Below are 21,142 nucleotides of genomic sequence, written 5' to 3'. Positions count from 1 at the left end.
CTCTCCCTCTCACTTTCTCTCTCTCTAAAATCAATAAAGGAAAAAAAATAGAACGACTATGAGTATCACCTCACATCTGCCAGAAAGACAGCCATCAACAAATCATCACACAACACGTGTTGGCGAGGGTGTGGAGAAAAGGGGACTCTGGCACACTGCTGGTGGGAATGCAGACTGGTGCAGCCACTATGGAAAACAATATGGTGCTACCTCAAAAAATTAAAAGTTGGGGGTTTCCACCATTTTTGAAAATTGGGAGGATCCTGAGCTAAGAGTAGCTGCCACCACGATGGCAGCCTTGCCGGGGAGCCCAGGCCCATGCTGGGTCTACTACTACGAGGTATAAGAGGAAACGTAAATGACGACAGCATTTGGATAGCAAGAAACAAATTTTTGAGGCTGTTTAGAAGGATCTGAACCAATGATGCTGGGTTCACACACATCTCCAAAACCAGTGGTTAATGCCCAGTTCTCACCTAGATTTTAAGTGGGGGATATGCCAGCACCAGTGACTCCACAATCTTGATCAATTAGTGGCCCTTCAGTAGGAGTAATGGACATGAGATCACCTGTACTTGCAGGTGGGTCGCCACCTCAACCAGTGGTCCCAGCTCATAAAGATACACCCAGGACTTGGATCAACACCTTTAACTTTAAAAAGACAGCCAAACATGTCATAATGAAGAGTACTCTTGTTGGAGTTATGACAACTACTCCTGGAACAGAAAGGAAATACTTTGTATATTGATTCTTCTCTGAATTTAAAGGGCAAAGTATGTTTAGTCCAGCAAACATTGGTCAACCACAAAAGACAACATTATCTCCTGCACAGTTGGATCCTTTTAATACTCAAGGAGATTCTCTGACTTCCGAAGACCACCCCCATGACACATGGGTAACTGTATTCGGGTTTCCTCAAGCATCTGCTTCCTATATATTATTACAATTTGCACAATATGAGAATATCTTAAAACATGTGATATCTAACACAGGAAATTAGATGCGTATTCGTTATTAATCTAAACTACAGGCCTGGAAAGCCTTAAGCAACAATGGGAAGATTTGTGGAGAGTCCATCATGATTAGTGTAAAACCATGTATAGATAAAAGTGTTATGGAAAACAGTAACAGGTGTGCTTTATCATCTTCATCTCTAGCCTTTACACCACCCATCAAAACCTCAGGTACACCAACTCAACCTGGAAGTACTCCTAGGATTTCTACCATGAGACCACTTGCTACAGCTTACAGAGTTTCTACTAGTGACTATCAGGTCATTTCTGACAGACAGATGTCAAAAAATGATGAAGGTTTTGCATCCAAAGCAATGGAGTACATGTTTGGCTGGTAGTATAGTAAAAGCTAAGAACTCAACCAACTACAAAGGAGGAGGCCACCACACTGCCACAGCAGAGCACTGCCGGGTTCGTCGGTCAGTTACACAGCCTTGGCAGTGTTGGACAGCTGTCTCATACTTCTTTTAGAAGCCTTTCTCCTTGGATACAGCATAGTGGTAGCTCACACTTTAAAAGATGCTTGAGATATGTTTTATAGAAACAAAAACATCCCTGTAAATAAGATTTTGTGCTTTCTGTGGTAATGCATGCTTAAGCACAAAATACTCAGCATTGATGGCTGTAAATCATATAATTGAGTTTGCATTAAGGCTTTGTGGTCATGAGTTGGTGGAGTGAATTTGGATAGTATTTAATATTTTAATTATCCTTGTTTGTGGATTGTCATCTTTCAGTATTCTTAAACCAACACAGTCTTTTAAAAGACCTACTAAAGTTCTTCATAATAAACTTTGTCAATTATATTTTTAAAAAATTAAAAATTGAACTGCCATTTGACCCAGTGATCCCACTTCTAGGATTATACCCTAAGAAGCCTGAAAGACCAATCAGAAAGAATATATGTACCCCTATGTTCATAGCAGCACTATTTACAATAGCTAAGATCTGGAAACAGCTCAATGTCCATCAATAGAAGAGTGGATAAAAAGAGTGGAATACTATGCAGCTGTAAGAAAGAAAGAGCTCTTATCCTTTGAGATGACATGGAGGGACCTGGAGAGTATCATCCTACGCAAAACAAGCCAATCAGAGAAAGACACATATCACATGCTCTCACTTATTTGGGAAATATCATGAACAAAACAAACTGATGAACAAAATAGACCCAGAGACAAAGAAGTCGGGTACAGACTGACAAACCTCAGAAGGGGGGGAGGGAAGAGATAAACCACAGAATTTATATGCATGTATGCGTAACCATGGACACAGACAACAATGCTGGGGCGGGGGATGTGGGATGGGGAGGAGGGTGTCAATGGGGGGGAAAAGGAGAAACATCTGTAACAAAAATTAATTAATTAAAAAAAGAGATATTACTCATATATACAGAGGGGAAAAAGTCAATATAAACATTTAAAATGGTGGGGAGGTTATGTCATTTGCTTAGAATAACTGGAAATATGAATCCTCCCCATAGGTAATATGTAATAGTATACTTCTCTTCTTTGCCACATTGTAATATTGCTTCTTATAAAAATGTATTTGAAATGCATAAAGAACATTGAATTCCTTATCAGAAGAATACAAATAAATTAAAAACAATAATAAACAGTTAAAAAAAGAAAGGTGTGGGCCCTGGCCAGTATGGTTCAGTGGTAAGAGCGTCGCCTGTGGACTAGAGAGTCCTGGGTTCGGTTCCTGCTAAGGGCACATACCTCGGTTGCAGTTCGTCCCTGGCCGCAGTTGGGGTTGTGCAGGTGGCAACCAATCAATGTGTCTCTCTCACATCAATGTTTTTCTCTCTCTCTCCCTTCCTCCCTCTCTCTCTCTCCAGCTCTATCTAAAGATTAATGTAAAAATACCCTCCAGTGAGGAAACAAAAAAAAAAAGATGTGGTACATATATACAGAGGAATATGACTCAGCCATAAAGATTAAAATCTCCCTGTCCAGGTAGCTCAACTGGTTACAGCATCGTCCTGATATGCAAAGATTGTGGGTTCAATCCCTGGTCAGGGCACATACAAGAATCAACCAATGAATGCATAAATAAGTGGAAAAACAAATCAATTTCTCTCAAAAAAATTTAATAAAATAAAAAAGAATAAAACCTTACCATTTGTGACAACATGGATGAACCAATGGGTATTCAGCTAATTAAAACAGACAGAGAAAGACAAATAACATATGATTTCACTTATATGTGGAATTTGAAGAGCAAACAAAGCAGAGACTCACAGATGCAGAGAACAAACGGGACTGTCAGAGCTGGTGGCTGGGGAGCAGGTGAAGGGTGGCGCAGTGCACAGTGGCAGTCACAGAACAGTCTCGGGATGTGAAGTGCAGCGTAGGGCACAGGCGATGCCATTGTGGTAACTGTGTGGTGCCAGGTGGGTACTAGACTTACCGGGGACCACTTCATAAGTTATATAAATGTCTAGCCACTGGGTGTACACCTGAAACTAATATAATATTTTATATCAACTATAACTGAAATGTAAAAAACATTTTTTAATATAAATAAATAAAATACGCCCACAATATTCACACTTTTCTACGTAGTTCAAGGTTCACTTTACTGCAAGAGCCTAACTAGCCTGTCTGGCTTGGGCCCACTCTCCACTCCTTCATTAAAAGACATAATCAGCCCCGGCCAGTTTGGCTAAGTGGTTAGAGTGTCTGCCCACTGGTTGAAGGGTCATGGGCTCGATTTCCGGTCAGGGGCATGTACCTGGGTTGTGGGTTCAATCCCTGGCCCTGGTTGGGATCATGCAGGAGGCAGCCAATCGATGTGTCTCCCTCACATCGATGTTTCTCTCTCTCCCTTCCTCCCTTCCACTCTATCTAAAAATCAGTGGAAAAGTATCCTTGAGTGAGGATTAACAACAAAAAAGACATAATCAGAACTGATCAACAGACCCGCTAGGCTGTTGTCCACCTGGGGTATTCTTCCAAGAAATGGGCATGATATATAACATGGATAATACATGTTCATCATGCAGGCAAAAAAATGGCATTTCTTTTTAAGGTCCAAGCCTCAGCCCTAGCTGGTTTGGCTCAGCGGTTGGAGTGTTCACCCACAGACCAATGAATTGCGGGTTCGATTCCAGTCAAGGGCACCTACCTTGGTTGTGGTTTTTCCCCCGGCCCTGGTCAGGTCATGTGCGAGGCAACCAGTCGATGTGGCTCTATCACATCAATGTTTCTCTCTGTCTCTCTCCCTCCCTCCCTCCCACTCTATCTGATGATAAGTGAAAAAATATTCTCAGATGAGGAATAAAAAAATAACAAACAAATAAAAAGAATAATAAAAGAGTATGTAATTTGCTCTGGCTGGGTGGCTCAGTTGGTTGGGCGTCATCCGGGCTCCAAACCGTTGCTGGCTGGATTCAAGTGAGGGCACGTGCCTGGGTTGTGGGCTCGGTCCCTGGTGGGGCGTGCATGAGGGCCAATTGATGTCTGCTCTCACATCCATGTTCTTTTTCTCTCTCTCCCTTCCTCTCTCTAAAAATCAATAGAAGTAATTTTTTTAAATAAAAAAGAATGTGTAATTAAGTAAGATACTTATATGTAGAATATAATGAACAAAATAAGCTGATGAACAAAATAGACCCAGAGACATAGAAGTAGGGTTTAGACTGACAAAACTCGGGGGTGGGGGGGGGGGGAAGGGGAGGGGAGAAATAAACCAAAGAACTTATATGTATATATGTGTAACCAATGGACATAGACAACAATGCTGGGGGTGGGGCAGGATTGGGAGGAGGGTGTCAATAGGAGAAAAACAGAAACAGCTGTAACAAAAATAAATTAATTAATAAAAATGAATAAATAAATAAAAATAATAAAATAAAAATTTTAAAATAAAAATAATGTGTAATTAGGAAGCTAATTAAAGACTACAAGAAGAAAAAGGTTTTGGTTAATCCAAAAGAAGGCAGGAAAAAAAAAACAATGGAGAAAATAATAAATGAGATTAAAAGACAGTAAATGGCCCTGGCTGGTTTGGCTCAGTGGTGAGAGCGTTGGCCTGTGGTCCAGAGAGACCTGGGTTCAGTTCCCTCTAAGGCCATGTACCTCGGTTGCAGTTTGTCCCCGGCCCTGGTTGGGGTCGTGCGGGAGGCAGCCACCTGATGTGTTCCTTTCATGTCGATGTTTCTCTCTCTCTCTCTCTCCCTCCCTCCCACTCTATCTGAACAAAAAATGGAAAAATGTCCTCCAGTGAGGATAAAAAAAAAAAAAGACAGTAAAGGCCGAGTGATAGACTGAATCCCAAGTATGTCAGTAATTACATTGAACATCAATGGACTCAAACACCACAGTAAGAGACAAAGATTGTCAGATAGGTAAAAATAAATAACCATGTACTGTTTACAGAGTTTTCAGGAATAGGTCACAGAAAGGACGACGGGTAAAATACCATGCGAACTTTGCTAGAGGCTGCAGGGTCTGCTTCGGCACAGAGCAGATGCAGTCACACGGTCTCTCACAGAGCTGGGTGGACCTGCTGTGAGCCTTGGACAGCTGATGCCGCTCAGGCGGCACGGCGGTGGGCAGCACGCTGCAGTGAATGAAGGAGTCTCCTGCCCAGTGATTCAAGCATTGTTCACACTCCCATTTTAAAGATGAGGAGCAACATCCTGGAGAAGTAAAGGAACATAGGTTGTGTCAGGCTGTCTGGATCACAGACTGGAGAATACAGGTCCTGCCCTCAGGGGATCAGAACCCTCCTCGGGTAACACCACGCACCATACACATCAGACATACTAACTATGAGACGTGGATCTGACAGGTCCCAGAATGCACCAAATGAAAGGTGAGGACATGAACACAGTTTTACAGATGATATAAGTTTTGAGGACAAAAAATCAGCGGGAAAGAAGACTTCCTTGGAACAAAGTAAAAGATAAGCTCACAGGTCCAGGTGTGAAAATGCCTGACCTCATCCTGCCCAAGCCCCAGACTTGCCGCAGGCAAGCACAGCTGCTGGTTTGGCTGCACCTGGGTGGTTGTCAACCCCAGGAGATTAAAACAATTTTTTTTTCTTTATTGATTTTAGAGAGAGGAAGGAAGAGGGAGAGAGAGAGAGAGAGAAACATTGATGAGAGAGAACATGGACTGGCCGCCTCCTGCAGGCCCCCCACTGGGGATTTGGCCCACAACCTGGGCATGTGCCCTGACCGGGAATGGAACTGGCAACATCTTGGTGCATGGGTCGACACTCAACCACTGAGCCACACCAGCAGGGCTCAACCCGGGTTTCTCTGGACTACAGGCCGGTGCTCTAACCGCTGAGCCAAGGTCATTTTGGTTGTCATACTTGGGGGTAAGTGGGGAGCTCCAGGCATCCAACCCTGGAGGCCAGGGATACTGCTAAACACTCCACAGTGCAGCCCCCTCAAGGATTAATTCTCTGGCCCCAAATGTTAATGGTGACAATGTTGAGAACCCTGCCTAGAGGCAAGAGCTGCCATGTCCTCACATTTCACAGATGAGGAAACTGAGGCAGCAGGCAGGAAAGTGCTAATAAGACCAGAGCAGTGAGCTCAGTCCAGGTGCCTGGCTGCGGATTTGGTGCCTCCCACCTGGGGGTTCCAGAGCCTTGGGAGCCCGCCCAGGAGCCTGGAGCTCGGCTCTCGGCACCATCTGGCGCTGGCCTGGGCTTGTAGCTTCAGTTATGAAGATGGTGAAAATGAGAAAGGCTTATAACGCCAAGTATGGGTGGAGACGAGGGGTGGTGGGAGGCTGTCTGCTGTTGGTGGGAGGAGTGTGAATTCGTGCATCCTCTTTGTGAAGTCATGTAGTGTTATCTAGTAATGCTGAAGACACTTGTCTTACTGGCCACCCCTGTGGTTTGCATGTACATTTGTCAGATGGCTAATAAAGATTAGCAACCTTTTGCCCTGGCCAGTTTGGCTCAAAGGTTAGAGCTTCGGCCTGAGGTCCAGAGAGACCCGGGTTCAGTTCCCGCTAAGGGCACGTACCTCGGTTGCAGTTTGTCCCCAGCCCTGGTTGGATTGCGTGGGTGGCAGCCACTCGATGTGTCCCTTTCACATCGATGTTTTTCTCTCTCTCTCTTCCTCTCTCTCCCTCCCACTCTATCTGAACAAAAAATGGAAAGATGTCCTCAGGTGAGGATTAAAAAAAAAAAAAAAAAAAAGATTAGCAACCTTTCCAAAGAACAAGAAACAAAAGTGATCAACAGATACAAGGCAGTTGGGTGAGGAAAGCGTGCGTCTTGTCAGGCACACTCTCTCAGGCTCTCCAGATTTCGGGTCTCGACTTAAGCTCAGGAAACATAATGCCCCACCTGGGGTCTCCCCTTCACCCCCCTTCCCAGAAACCAGCCCTTGCTGGTCTCCCCATGACTCCACCAACATCATCATCTGTCCCTTCCATCCCCTCACCATGCAAGGGAGTGAAAGGGACCCAGAACGGTTGAACAAGACTCAGGACGCGAGGCCTCGCTGAGGGTCAGGGCCCCCTGTTCCTCCAGGCCCGGGAGCGATCTCGCGCACCTCCTTCTGTCCGCAGTTCTCAGCCCTGTTCACCTGCACAAGCACCTGCTGCCCCATCTCAGCCACAGGACTGACACCCCTGCAGACTCCGTGGCAGCCAGGTTTTCCCAGACCTGCTGTCATCAGAGCTTCCTGATGGGCTTTCCAGGTAGGAAATTATGCTCAAGGATGGATCTCAAGGACACTGCTGGTGAAAAGCCAATCTGCAAAGGTTCCATACATATTGCATGACTCCATTATTTAACAGTTTCCCAATGACAGCACTGTAGAGCTGGAGAACAGAGGGTTGTTGCCAGGGGCCGGGTAGCTGTGCCTGTGACAGGGCAGCACAAAGGTCCTCATCCTGGAACTGGGCTGTACCTGGGCTGTGGTCTCGTCGTCAACACATGCGGTAACATTGTCTAGAACTCACCACACACGAGCCTGTAGAATCACTGAGTCAGACAGACTGCATGTACTAAAGTTACTACTGCTGGGGGAAATGGGGTAAAATATGTACAGTTCCTTTGTATTATTTCTCAAAAATGCATATGAATCTACAATTGTCTCAGAAAAGATTTTTATCTCCAAACTTAAAGTGACCATGAGATGTGAATAGACACTTCATGCAAGGAGACACACGTGACAAGCACAGAGATGCCGTCATTGGTCATTAGGAAAATTCTAAATAAAACCACAAGGAGACAGCAGCTATACCCACCAGGTCAGCTATAACAAGACAGACACAAACAAGAGTTGCTAGCGATGCAGAGACTGGGCCCCTCACACCTTGCTGGAAACTTGTAAAATAAAATAGTTGTTTGGAAAAGCTTCGTCATATTCCTAAAGGTTAACATGAACACACCATAGGACACAGCAATTTCACTCTGGTATCTGCCCAAAAGAAATGAGAATGCATGTCCACAAAATCCTGTGCGTGGAGCTTCATAGCAGCATAATCGGTCACGGCCAAAAATGCAGGCAACAGTCCCAATGTACATGAACTGGGGGACACAGCAAGTACGCATGTCTGCACATTAAGCGCCCTGTGGCAATGAACAGAGGGAGTCACAGATGCCCATTACAGCATGAAGGAAGCTTGCCCAGCGGTGTGGCTCAGTGGATTGAGCATTGCCCCATGGACTGAGAGGTCCCAGTTCCATTCTGGGTCAGGGCACATGCCCGGGTTGCGGGCTTGATTTCCAGTAGGGGATGTATAGGAGGCAGCTGATTGATGTTTCTGTTACATTAATGTTCCTATCTCTCTCTAAAAAATCAATTAAAACATATTTTTTAAAAGAACATGAAGGAACCTCGGAAACATGGAACCAGAAGCAACACAAGAGTGCTTATTGTGTAGTCCTATTTATATGAGTGTTTGGAAAAGGCACGTCTGGGGAGACACGTGGCCAATGAGTGTTTGCATGGGGTTGGGGTGGGTTGAGGCCGGGGAACTCCCTGGGTGCTGGATGGTTCTGACACTGGATTGTGGAGATGGTCTGTGATGCATGAAAAGTTATGGGATTGCACACTTACGCCAGGAGGGTTTTCTGGTGTGTAAGTCATACCTCCACAAAACTGTCAACAAAAGGAAAGAGAGGAAGCAAGGAGAGCTGATGGCGGAAGGAAGGAGTCTCAGGGACCCTGACAGACAGCAGAACAAGTAAATAAAGAACAAAAGGAAAGTGGTCCTGTGCCCTCAGCCTTTCTGGGAACGAGCCAACCCAGGCCAAGCAGGCTGTACTCAGTGCCTGTCAGGCTCACTGTAGGCGGTGACTCTTCTGATGTCCACTGCCTTATAAAGCACACAGGGCAGGTGTGTTTATCCTGACTAATGGGTCGTGAAAGAAGGTGGAAGAGGGACTCACCTCTCTGACGTGGTCTGGATCCCCTGACACCTCACCTGGCCCCTGTGCCGGCTCCCTCCCTCCTACTGTCACAGCATTGCCATTATTATTATTATTATTATTATTATTATTTTAAAATGTTTTTTATTGTTGAATGTATTACAGATGTCCCTCCTTCCCTCTCTTTCCCCCCTCCTGCTTTCCCCACACTACTGTCTGTGTTCATTGGTCATGCATATATGCATATAAGTTCTTTGGCTTATCTCTTCCTGCCCCTTCTCTCCCCTTCCCTTTGAGGTTTGTCAGTCTAACAACCAATTTGTACAACTTAATCCCTTCACCTTTTTCACCCATCCCCCCCAAACGCCTTCTATCTGACAACCAACAAAAAGTTCTCTGTATCTATGAGTCTGTTTCTGTTCTACTTGCTCATTTTGTTTTGTTTTGATTTGATTGTTGACAGATAAGTATTTATTGCCATTTTATTGTTCATACTTCTTTATCATCTCCTCCTCCTCCTTCTCAAGAAGACCTGTCAACATTTCATATAATACTGGTTTACTGGTGATAAACTCCTTTAGCTTTTTCTTGTCTGGGAAACTCTTTATATATCCATCGATTCTAAATGATAGCTTTGCAGGATAGAGTAATCTTGGTTGTAGGTTCTTGTTTTTCATCACTTTGAATATTTCTTGCCATTCACTTCTGGCTTGCAAAGTTTATTTTGAGAAATAACTGACAATCTTATGGGAGCTCCCTTGTAGGTAACTAACTGCTTTTCTATTGCTGCCTTTAAGATTCTCTCTTTGTCTTTAATTTTTTGCACTGGAATTTGTTTTTGTTGTTTCTTTATTGATTTTAGAGAGAGGGGAAGGTAGAGGAAGAGAGAAATAGAATCATTGATGAGAGAGAACATTAATTGGCCGCCTCCTACATGCCCCATACCGGGGATTTGGCTCACAACCTGGGCATGTGCCCTGACTGGGAATCAAACTGGCGATGCTCAACCACCGAGCCACACCAGCTGGGCCAACCTTTTGTATTTTGATTATGATATGGCTTGGTGTGGGCCTCTTGGGGTTCATTTTGTTTGGGACTCTCTGTGCTTCCTGGACTTGTATGTCTGTTTCCTTCACCAAGTTAGAGAAGTTTTCTGTCATTATTTTTTCAAATAAGTTTTCAATTTCTTGCTCTCTCTCTTCTCCTTCTGGCACCCCCAAGATGCAAATGTTGGTATGCTTGAAGTTGTCCAAGAGGCTCCTTACACTATCCTCATTTTTTTTTTTTCTTATTGTTCTTCTGATTAGATGTTTTTTGCTTCCCTGTATTTCAAACTGATGGTTTGCTTCTAAGCTTCACCTACTCTACTATTGAATATGTGTAAATTATTCTTTATTTCAGTAAGTGCCTCCTTCATTTCTGATTGGTCCTTTTTTATGCTGTTCAAGTCTTCACTTGAGCATCCTTATAACCAGTGTTTTGAACTCTGCATCTGTTAGATTGCTTGTCTCCATTTCATTTAGTTCTGTTCCTAGAGTTTTGTTCTGTCCTTTCATCTGGGACATGTTTCTTTGTGTCCTCATTTTGGCTGCCTCCCTGTGGTTGTTTCTATGTATTAGGTAGGGTTGCTATGTCTCCTAGGCTTCCTAGGGTGGTCTATGGTAGTAGGTGTCCTGTAGGATCCAGCCTCCCTGGTCTCCCAGCTGGGCCCTTGAGGTGCACCCCCAGTGTGGGCTGTACCCTCTCTGTTGTAATTGAGTCTTGATTGCTGTTGGCATGTCGATGGGAGGGATTTACTCAGGCTGATCAGCTGCAAGGACTGGCTGTGCCCACGGACCTCAGACTACCTTGGAGGCCCAGCTGTGCAGGGGCCACCACACAGAGGGAGTCTTACTTCAGCAGGGCTCTTGTACCTACTGAGTCCACTCCTTGAGTGTGTCACTTGTGGAGGTGGTTGGGTGGTGGTGCTCCCATGTGGTCTGAAGCTGTCCACTGGGTGTGCTGATTCTGGGGCAAGGTCAATCTCTGCCTATGTTCTACCTGGGACCACCAGGAATAAGCTACAAGGTGATCTGCAGATGGCTGCTTATTTTTTATCCTCACCTGAGGACTTTTTTTTTTTTTCTTCATTTATCTTCAGATAGAGCGGGAGGGAGAGAGGAAGAGAGAGAGAGAAACATTGATGTGAGAGAGACACATCGACTGGTTGCCACCCACACGACCCCAACTGGGGCTGGGGACAAACTGCAATAAAGGTATGTGCCCCTAGTGGAAACCAAACCCAGGTCTCTCTGGTCTGCGGGCTGACGCTCAACAGCTGAGTCAAACTGGCCAGGACTTTTTTTTTTTTTTTCCTTTATTGATTTTTAGAAAGAGAGGAAGGGAGAGGGAGAGAGAGTTAGAAATATTGATGAGAGAGAACATTGATTGGCCACCTCCTGCATGCCCCTCACTGGAGATTGGACCCACAACTTGGGCATGTGCTCTGCCCAGGAATCAAACCAACAACCTTCTGGTTCATGGGTTGATGCTCAGCTACTGAGCCACACTGGCTGGGCAGATTGCTGCCTATTGTGTTGGGCTTGGAGGTGCCCAGGCAAAGCCAAGATGTGAACCAAGACTGGCTGTTCCTAGTGCCAGGCCTGGGGCCACTTCGTGAGAGGTGTGGGGCTGGCTGAGTCCAGATGCTGCTCGTTTGAGAGGATTAGGAAACTCAAACAGGAGCCAAGGCAGGCCAATCCTATTGTAAAGCCACTGGAAACAGCTTGGGTGGGCCTGAAAGCTGGGTGGGGCGGGGCCTCGGAATTACCAGGGCGGGGCAAACAGTATGAGCCAGGCTGCTGGAGTCCCAGATATGGTAGCTGTCTGCCTGCCTTGTGGAAAAGCGCTCACCAAAGGAACTGTGGCCTCCACCAGCACGTCTGTCCAGGAGAAAGCTGCCCCTCCAGTCCTCGCTCTGATGCCAAACAACTCAGTTTTCCCTGTATGTCTCTGGTGCCTTTCAAGCTGCCTCCCCCACACTGGAGCTCAGAGGGAGCGGGTCTGAGTAAGTCCATGTGCAGGCCCTTTACGTGGAGCTGCTTGGGGCTCAGCAGCCTCAGCCTCCCTGAGCCTCAGTTCCTGCTGGTTTTCCAGCCAGAGGTGATGGGGATTCTCTTCCTGGCACTGGAACCCTGAGCAGGGCACCTGGTGTGGGACGGGGACCCCTCAGTCCTCAGGGAGGACCTTCCCGGCCGAGGTGTCCTCCTGATTTTTATCCGCCACACGTGGGTGTGGGACCAGCCCGTCCACCTCCGCCCTCCTACCAGTTTCCATGTGGCTGCTGCTTTAATTCCGTGTTGGACTTCCATTCAGCTGGATTTCAGGTGGTTCTGAAAGATGCTTGTTCTATAGTTTAGTTGTAATTTTGATGTGGTTGTGGGAGGAGGCGAGACCGCATTTATCTACCCTGCCTTCTTGACCGGAAATCTTGCTTTTATTAGTTACTGAAGAACAAACCTTCCTATCTCTTTTGTCCTCTTCTTTCAAGCTATCATGTTATTGAGCAAAAGTTGTTTCCTGCCATTCCTAACTGCACAGTCGCTCGCACTGCCATTCAGCAATGGGACCCCTTGGAAAGGCCAGCCAAGGGCGCGGGGTGCTGACCAACCGCCTCTGCAGCTGTCCTGGGGCCTGCCCGAGGGCCCGACGGCGGCAGCGCGGACCGTCCTGTGGACGAGAGAGCGAGAGAGCGATTGGGTCGCTAAAGCATGTCTGCTCTGCCAGTTCTCGGAAGGGGAGCTCGAGCATCGGCGACAGGCCACTCAGGAAGAGTGCAGGCTGGGAGTGACCCAGTGTCCCAGAATCCAGTTCCCACAGAGAGAATCTGGGGTCCAGGTAGTGGGGAGAGACCACCATCTCTGCCCCAAACCAATTTGCCTGTTAGGAGCCAGGGCCCCCCAACGGGCACTTCATGGACAGGCTCAGCACTCTGTGTGACATGCATTTGGACATCAGGGGGCAGCACCATGCTTACTTATGGTGGCAGGCGATATTGGGAAAAGGAGAGAGGGAGGCCACAGAAATAGCCCAAGTACATCTACTGCACTCCACACTCCTGTCTCCCACATCCTAATTCCTCCCAGGAAATACCAGACTCTTCCACCTTGTGATCCTCGGGACCCCAAGTTCACTTTGGGCCGGGCCAATAAACACATAATCCCCAACACAGTCCATCAAGACAAGCCCTGCTAAGCCCTGGCTGGTGTGGCGCAGTGGTCGGGGTGTCTGCGGTGCACCGAAGGGCCTCGGGGTCTAATTACTGGTCAAGGGCACCTACCTGGTTGCAGGATCGATCTGGCCCTGGTCCAGGCATGTGCAGCAGGCAACCAATCGATGTGTCTTTTTCACATCAATGTCTCTCTCTCCTCTTCCTTCCCTCCCTTCCACTCTCACTAAAAATATCAATGGAAAAATATCTTGGGGTGAGGGTTAACCAAAAAAAAAAAAAAGACAAGCCCTGGTAAGCCGGGAAGAAAGGGCTGGGGTCAGAGTCCGCGCTCAGCTGAGCCCTCTCCTTCCCTGGGCAGCAGGGAGGCCCACAGTGGAGGTTCAAGATCCTTGGCCATGTGCACAAATAGGTGACATTTGTGGTTATTGCCCCAGTTCGTCCTATATGTATTCCACATTGCACATCTCCTGTCACACCCCAGGGATCGGGGGAAGGCCCGGCCTGTGCAGAAGGAAGACAGCCGCTGCCCTCTGCCCCCACTGCCAGTTCCTCACTTGGGCTCTCCGTGCACACTGAAGGGCGCCCCCAATGGCAGCAGCAACACTCAGCGTGGTTGGCATCCACTCAACGCACCAGGGCCTTTCTGAGAAAGGGCCTATGGTGACCTGGGCACCCCGGAGCCCAGGCCTGTTCTCCCCGCCCCGCCCCGGCCCCTGACCCTCCGAAAGTGGGAGCCCCTCCAGGCTCACACAGGGTGGCACCGTGGCCCCTGTTGTGGCCCTCGGCATGCCAGTCCCTGCCCCTCTCCTCGAGGAGCCCTGTGGACAGCCCAGGTCTGGCAGGTCCCACTCCCACCAGGCAGGACCCTTCTGGAATGCTGGGGTCCTGGGTCAGGGGTTCCTCATCCTGAAGCCAGACCAGTGAGATGTTCTGGGGAGAGAATCCGAAAGCCCAGCATGTCAGGGTGACTGTTCCTCAAGGCCTGGGTCACGTCCATGGCTGGGGGCCCAGGTGCTTCACTGGCAGGAAGGGGGCTGAACAGAGACTCAGTCCCTTGGATACACATGGTGATGCTGAGGGGAGAGTGTGGGGGGCTTCTGGGAGGGACTCTCTGTGACAGGCAGGCTGGGAGCCAGGGGCCGTTCCCCAGTCTGAGGACTTCCTCTCCTGCCTGACACCCTCCTTCCCTGGCTAAGTGTTTTGTCTGTCGGAGGGCCCACTACGTCCCTGCGTTATTGTCACTGGGACAGTCCAGTCCCCTCCCCACACGCCTGCCTTTATCCAGTGGCTTTAGCAGGACGGCCAGTCACAGCACAACAGGCCGACAGAACACAATGTGTCCCATCGCACAGGCAGGGGCTCCCTGGCAGAGCGGGGCTCGGGGGCGCTAGGGGAGGAAGGCCCCTGCCAGGGCCACACCTGTTCTCCCCCCCGAAGCCCACCTGCCTCCCAGATATCTGCACGCTCTTCCACAAAATCCTCCCTGCACATGGCCCTGGACCCTCGCTGTGAGACCCACCTGTGCCCTGGGAGCCCTCGGGGTCCACAGCCGAGGTCTGAGCCCAGGACCGGGCACTGTCCATACACATCTTCAGTGACAGGAGAGGAAGGGCTGCATCTTCCCGGAAATGCCGGAAGCCCCCATGCTACTGTCCTCCTGGGTCTCCCAGCCCCGAGTCCCGGACCCAGTGCAAGCCTGCCCCACCCAGCAGTGACTTCTCCAGCCCCAGTCCCTCTGCCTCCCCGCCCAAGGGAGGAAGTCCAGCCAGAGGCCCTGCTCTCTCGCGGCTTCCTGTGCTGGCTGGATGAGGGTCACCTGGCGCCGAAGTCCACAGACCCACCCCCACCCCTCACCCATCCCAGCCAATGCCAAGGGAGAGAGGCAGGCCCTGCTGTCTGCCCCAAACTGTCCTGGAACTCATGTCATCTTTCCCGTCCCCACTCACGTCCTTTCTGGTCCTGCAGGGCTGTGATTCCCGCGAGTCATCCTGAGGTCCTCCCATTCTCTGCCAAGCCCTTGGTCCCTGTGGCCAGCCCCCAGCCCCAGGACTGCCCTGGAGCTCTGCCCTGTGGCCACAGTGCAGAAAGGGTGGCCATGCAGGTGTCCCGCAAAGACTGGGCCTGGCGAGGGGAGCAGCCTCGGGGAAGGACTGCCCCTCACATTCCCACAGGAAGCTCCGCTGTCTTTCCCTCCTGCAGAGGCAGGAAGCGCACACGCACAAAGGACAAGGACAAGGATGAGGATTTCCAACGCAGCAAAGCAGGCAGGGGACTGAGGGACTGGAGACCGGCCAGCGGGCAGGGCAGATGCAGCAGAGGGCGCCCCTGCTCCCCAAGGGGACAGGGAGGAGGTCAAGGGAGGGGCTGGCCAGTGGGGGGCAAGAAGGTCACAAGGAAGAGGGTTTGCTTGTGAGGAGGGGGCATGTGAAGGATCCAAGATGGGAGGGACTCGTGGTCAGAGAGGCTGTGGGGCAGAGGTGGGCTAGGGTGAGAGGGACAGTGAGGACCAGAGGGGGTGGCAGTGGGACAAGGCCCTAAGGGGGTTTAGGGTGGGGGCACCCCTGGGGAGGTGAAGGTGTGCGCCCAGGTCCACAGTGTCGAGGCACAGGTGAGGAGGTAAGTGGACATGCCAGTGTCCGGGGGAGAGGCGGGTGGCAGGGGTCTCAAGGAGTCAGTGCAGTGTGTCCAAGGGTAGTTCAGGGTAAGAAAGGAGGAGGCATGGCAAAAGAAACTAGAACTTAGATGCCCAAAGCGGGCGGGCACTGCGGACAGCGGGAGCAAGGGCCTGTGCGGTGGGAGTGGTTCAGGGTGGGGCAGGTCACACCCCCGCGGAGGCTCAGGGTTGGACGCCCAGCACAGGAGGGGAGGTGCTGGGAGCAGGCCCCCTGGAGGTAAAGGCCAGCGCTGACCAAGTGGCATAAGCAAGGATTTGGGATACTTGGTGCAGGAAGTGAGCGGCCCCTGGGGCCAGGAGCCACTTGGCAAGTGGGAGGGCAGGGGAGGCGAAAGAATCACGGGACCAAGGACAGTGTTCAGGTCAGTGTGCGAATCTGGGAACCTCCCACCGCGGCACTGCTTTTACCTGCACCTGTGCCTTTATCTCCGAAGATGGGACAAAGACCCCGCCCCCTAAAAGCTGAAAGGACTGCAACAGAGGAGGGTGAGATTGGGGGAGCCCAGACTCAGTCCACTGATCACTCCTTCACGAAGGGTTACTGCAAAGTGGTGCAGGACAGACTACCCCTCAGGGACCAGGCAGGAAGCAGAGCCACCGAGGATGGGTGTCTATTCCCAGAAAACCTCTGTGTCACCTTTCTAAGCCCACACAAACACTCAGCTAGAACCCACCAGAAAACAACACCCAGCCCGGGGAGGTCACTGAAGTTGGCTGGAGGAGCTGCAGCCCAGTATCTCAGTGGCTGGGGCTCCGGGAAGGACCCTCTCTTCAGCAGCGCACCGTGAGGTCATTTAGGTCCTTTCTCGGGAGAAATGTCGGCTCTCCTTGGACTCCTGAATTTCACACTTACCTGCTGACTTGGTAGAGGTTGAGTTAATCTTTAAACACGTTAGAACGTTAGAAGGAATGTGCTTTGACTGAGCGCAGAAGTGGCAGGTCTGCCTGAAGCCGGAGGCGAGGACGGACCCTGAGCTGCCGCCCACCTCGGGGCCGTCAGCAGTAATTAAAGAGATTTTCAGCCAATCAAATTCATGGCTGGATAAACAGTAAACTCCTCATTTTAGCAAATGTTTCCGCTATTCCAGTTTGCCTAGCAATGTCCTAGCTTTACCCCAGCCTAGCATTTGAAAATGTAGATTTTCCTTGCTGTTGATTTTTTATCTTACTTTGGGTTTGGGCAGTGAGCGCCCTAGAATCACCTGTGGATTTACGGTCAGTGAGTACAGGTGTGGTTCTCCGTCAAGTACCGCCAACACCATCTTAGATGGTACCAGCCCGACAGTCACCCCTCTCTCCCATCTGGGAACAGCCCTCGGCAACAGCAGGCAGGGGGCTTCCAGCGGGGCGTGCCCGTTACCCACACAGCAGACACAGATCTGTTCACGGTGAACTAGGTGTATCCGCACCACCGCCCCACACAACACCGCAGCGTCTCCCTCCTTAGGCAGAACGGCTCCCAGCCCCTCCCCTGCCCGCCGCCCCTCAGCGCGGGCCCCTCTGGCCCCCTGGCCTCTGCCCACCACTCTCAGCCCCGCCCACTTCTCTCCGCACGCCGGCCTCTGGACACCCCGCCCCGACTCCCGCCTGCCCCTGCTGTGACTCCCCAGGGCGCCTCCCCCCAGGGACCCACCTGGCTGCTCCTCACACCGTTCAGATCTGTGCTCAATGTCCAGTGGCAACTCCTCAGAACCGCCCTGTCCAACAGACCAAGAGACATGCGCTGCCACCCCCACCACCAGTCTGCTGGCCAGGCTGTTCTCTCCACAGCAATTATCACTGACGTCAGAATAATTGTTTTTATATGTTGTCTTTTCCAATGAAATATGTTCTTCAAAGCGGTGACCTTGTCTAGTTGTCACCACTTGTATCCCCAGCATCTAAACAGGCCAATACAAAATGGAGACTCAATAACTAAGAGTTGAATGAATAAGATATATCTTGGTGTAGTGCTTTTGAGGAGTGATTTGATCACATGTATGACAAGCCTTAAAAATGTTCATGCCCTTTGACCCAGTGATTTCTATTCAAGAAATCTGTAATTTTAAAACTAAAGAAGGATATTTTGGCGTAAGGATATTAATGATAAGAAATATACAAAATAAGAGTGGTTATATCCTTTTTGAAAGTAGTAGACAGCTGGTAAAAGCAGTGTTTAAGAAAAATTTGAATGTCATATTGATAAAGTTTTCAAAATCAAGATTCAAAGCGCCCTGGCCGGTTTGGCTCAGCGGTTAGAGTGTCTGCCTGCGGTCCTGAGAGACCCAGGTTCGGTTCCCGCTAAGGGCACATACCTCGGTTGCAGTTTGTCCCCGGCCCTGGTTGGTTGTGCGGGTGGCAACCACTTGATGTGTCCCTTCACATCGATGTTTCTCTCTCTCTGTTCCTCTCTCTCTGTCCCACTCTACCTGAACAAAAAATGGAAAAATGTCCTCGGGTGAGGATAAAAAAAAAAAAAAAAAAATTACTTAAAATCAATAAAGAAAAAAAAATGCCCTGGCCGGTTTGGCTCAGCGGTTAGAGCGTCGGTCTGCGGTCCAGAGAGACCCGGGTTCGGTTCCCGCTAAGGGCATGTACTTCGGTTGCAGTTTGTCCCCGGCCCTGGTTGGTCGTGCGGGTGGCAGCCACTCGATGTGTCCTTTCACGTCGATGTTTCTCTCTCTCTCTCCCTCTCTCTCCCTCCCACTCTATCTGTACAAAAAAAAAAAAAAAAAAAATTGGAAAAATGTCCTCGGGTGAGGATAAAAAAAAAAAAAAAGCCCTGGCCAGTTTGGCTCAGCGGTTAGAGCATCAGCCTGCGGTCCTGAGAGACCCGGGTTCGATTCCCACTAAGGGCATGTACCTTGGTTGCAGTTTGTCCCTGGCCCTGGTCGGTCGTGCGGGTGGCAGCCACTTGATGTGTCCCTTTCACATCGATGTTTCTCTCTCTCTCTCTCTCTCTCTCTCTCTCTCTCTCTTCCTCTCTCTTCCTCCCACTCTACCTGAACAAAAAATGGAAAAATGTCCTCGGGTGAGGATAAAAAAAAAAAAAAAAAAAAGATTCAAAGCAATCCATAACGCACACAGCTGCGCAGTCCCGTGTAGAGATGCAGTTATGTGGAGAACCCCAGTGGAACCCGGGGTCGTGGCTGAGCACTGAGACCACCATGCATGTTTAGATCGCTGGTGTCGTGTAATCTCAATCCCACCACAGTGAGAGTTGGGTGGATTCTTTCATTTTTGCAGCTTGAGAAGCTGAGTCCCTGAGATTCTGAATGCCTGGCCTACATTCTCCAAAAATGTTGGCCTTGAGACTTAAAGGACACTTGGCCTCCTGGGCAGCCCACCTGGGACTGAGCCACACCAGCCGAGGGTCCGAGCAGGCCAGACCTCCGGGTTGCTCCCCTTACAGCTGTCCACATGCAGTGGGATGCAGACAAGGGGCCAAGGTCAGAACCTAGCCCACTGTTCAGCTTGGTTGGGTCAGTCGTCCACCTCTTGTGGACTCTAGCATTCCTAGAGCTATCTGTAGTTTTTCTCCTGAAGACACTGCACCTACCGACACCTCTGTTTAGAAAAAAATATGCTCCGCCCTGGCCAGTTTGGCTCAGCGGTTGAGCGTTGGCCTGCGGACCAGAGAGTCCTGGGTTCGGTTCCTGTTAGGGACATGTACCACGAAAAAAAAAAAGAAAGAAAGAAAGAAATGTGCTCCAGTACCATGATAGAGTGAGAAGACTCCATAGTTTCCCCCCTTAAATTTACAAGTCAGACAACTCTAGCCCTGGCCGGTGTGGCTCAGCGGTTAGAGCATCGGCCCAGGGACCAGAAAGTCCGGGTTTGGTTCCCGCTAAGAGCAGGTACCTTGGTTGCAGTTTGTCCCCGGCCCTGGTTGGGGTTGTGTGGGTGGCAGCCAGTCCATGTGTCTCCCTCACATCAATGTGTCTCTCTCACATCGATGTTTCTCTCTTCCTCCCTCTCTCCTTCCTGCTCTAGCTGAAGATAAATGCAAAAATATCCTCAGGTGAGGATAAAAAACAAAACAAAAAACCCCAGACAACTCTAACTCCACTAAGGATACCCACTCGACATACAAACATGGCCGAAAGATCCACACGTGGGAATATGTGAAGGTGGGCAGACGGAACGGGGAGGGTGGGGCAGGGAGGACCGGCGGTCCCTGCGGATGCAGCCCCGCCCCGCAGCTCCAGGGAGCGTGGCAGCAGAGGAGAGACCAGGTTGCAGCCCTCACGCTACAGCCTGGATTGTACATTGGCAGAAGCAGTGGTCCTGGAAAACAGGCCTGTCCCGCCTCCTCCCCACCACGCAGATCCCAGTAGAGATGGCCAGATGCTAAAAGCCACGCAGCACGGCGCGCCATTGCCTTACCGGGAGGGGCGGAGCTCGTCGGTGAGCTGCCCTCCCTGGCCCAGGCTCCCGCAGCCTGGCCGTGACCAGTCCACGACACCGGAGCGTGGCCCCTTTGCCCAGCCGCCCGGCAGAGCCCAGCAGAGGCAGTGGAGAGGCCTCCAGCAACGCAGCAGGGCCCACGACCGTGAGTAGAGATGAGCTGGTGCTAGGAATTCGAAAAACGGGTTCTTACCACCCTCCACATTCTCCCACCGCAGCAGCACAGCCCTGTAACCAAAGTGAGCTGATCACAGAGGAGACACCCACCATCTTGGGGGTACATGGCATCTTCCTTAACAATCCTTCACCCTAATCCAGGGGTGTAAGTAGTGCGGATAAGAGAAAACAAAGACTTGTGCTATAGCACCCTCTATTGGAAAAGAAAAGACAGGACCCTACCTATCAACCTGCTGAGTTGTTGACAATAAAACGGGGCCTAAATGCGCAAAGAGCTCACTACCTTGAAAGTGCTGGCAGAGAAACAACCCCTCAAACAGCCAAAGTGACATGGAA

The 21,142-nt window shown here is 49.9% G+C and overlaps 1 pseudogene; it reads left to right on the top strand.

Annotated features, from left to right (window-relative positions):
- The first annotated feature begins 418 nt into the window (after positions 1 to 418).
- On the top strand, positions 419 to 1,351 carry LOC118621973 (annotated as a pseudogene).
- Positions 1,352 to 21,142: the final 19,791 nt, after the last annotated feature.

The sequence above is a fragment of the Molossus molossus genome, unplaced genomic scaffold (assembly GCF_014108415.1).
Source record: "Molossus molossus isolate mMolMol1 unplaced genomic scaffold, mMolMol1.p scaffold_m16_p_8, whole genome shotgun sequence".
NCBI classification, from domain to species: domain Eukaryota; kingdom Metazoa; phylum Chordata; class Mammalia; order Chiroptera; family Molossidae; genus Molossus; species Molossus molossus.
Note: the sequence above shows the minus strand (reverse complement) of the source record. Positions and strands in the feature narration are given on the sequence as shown.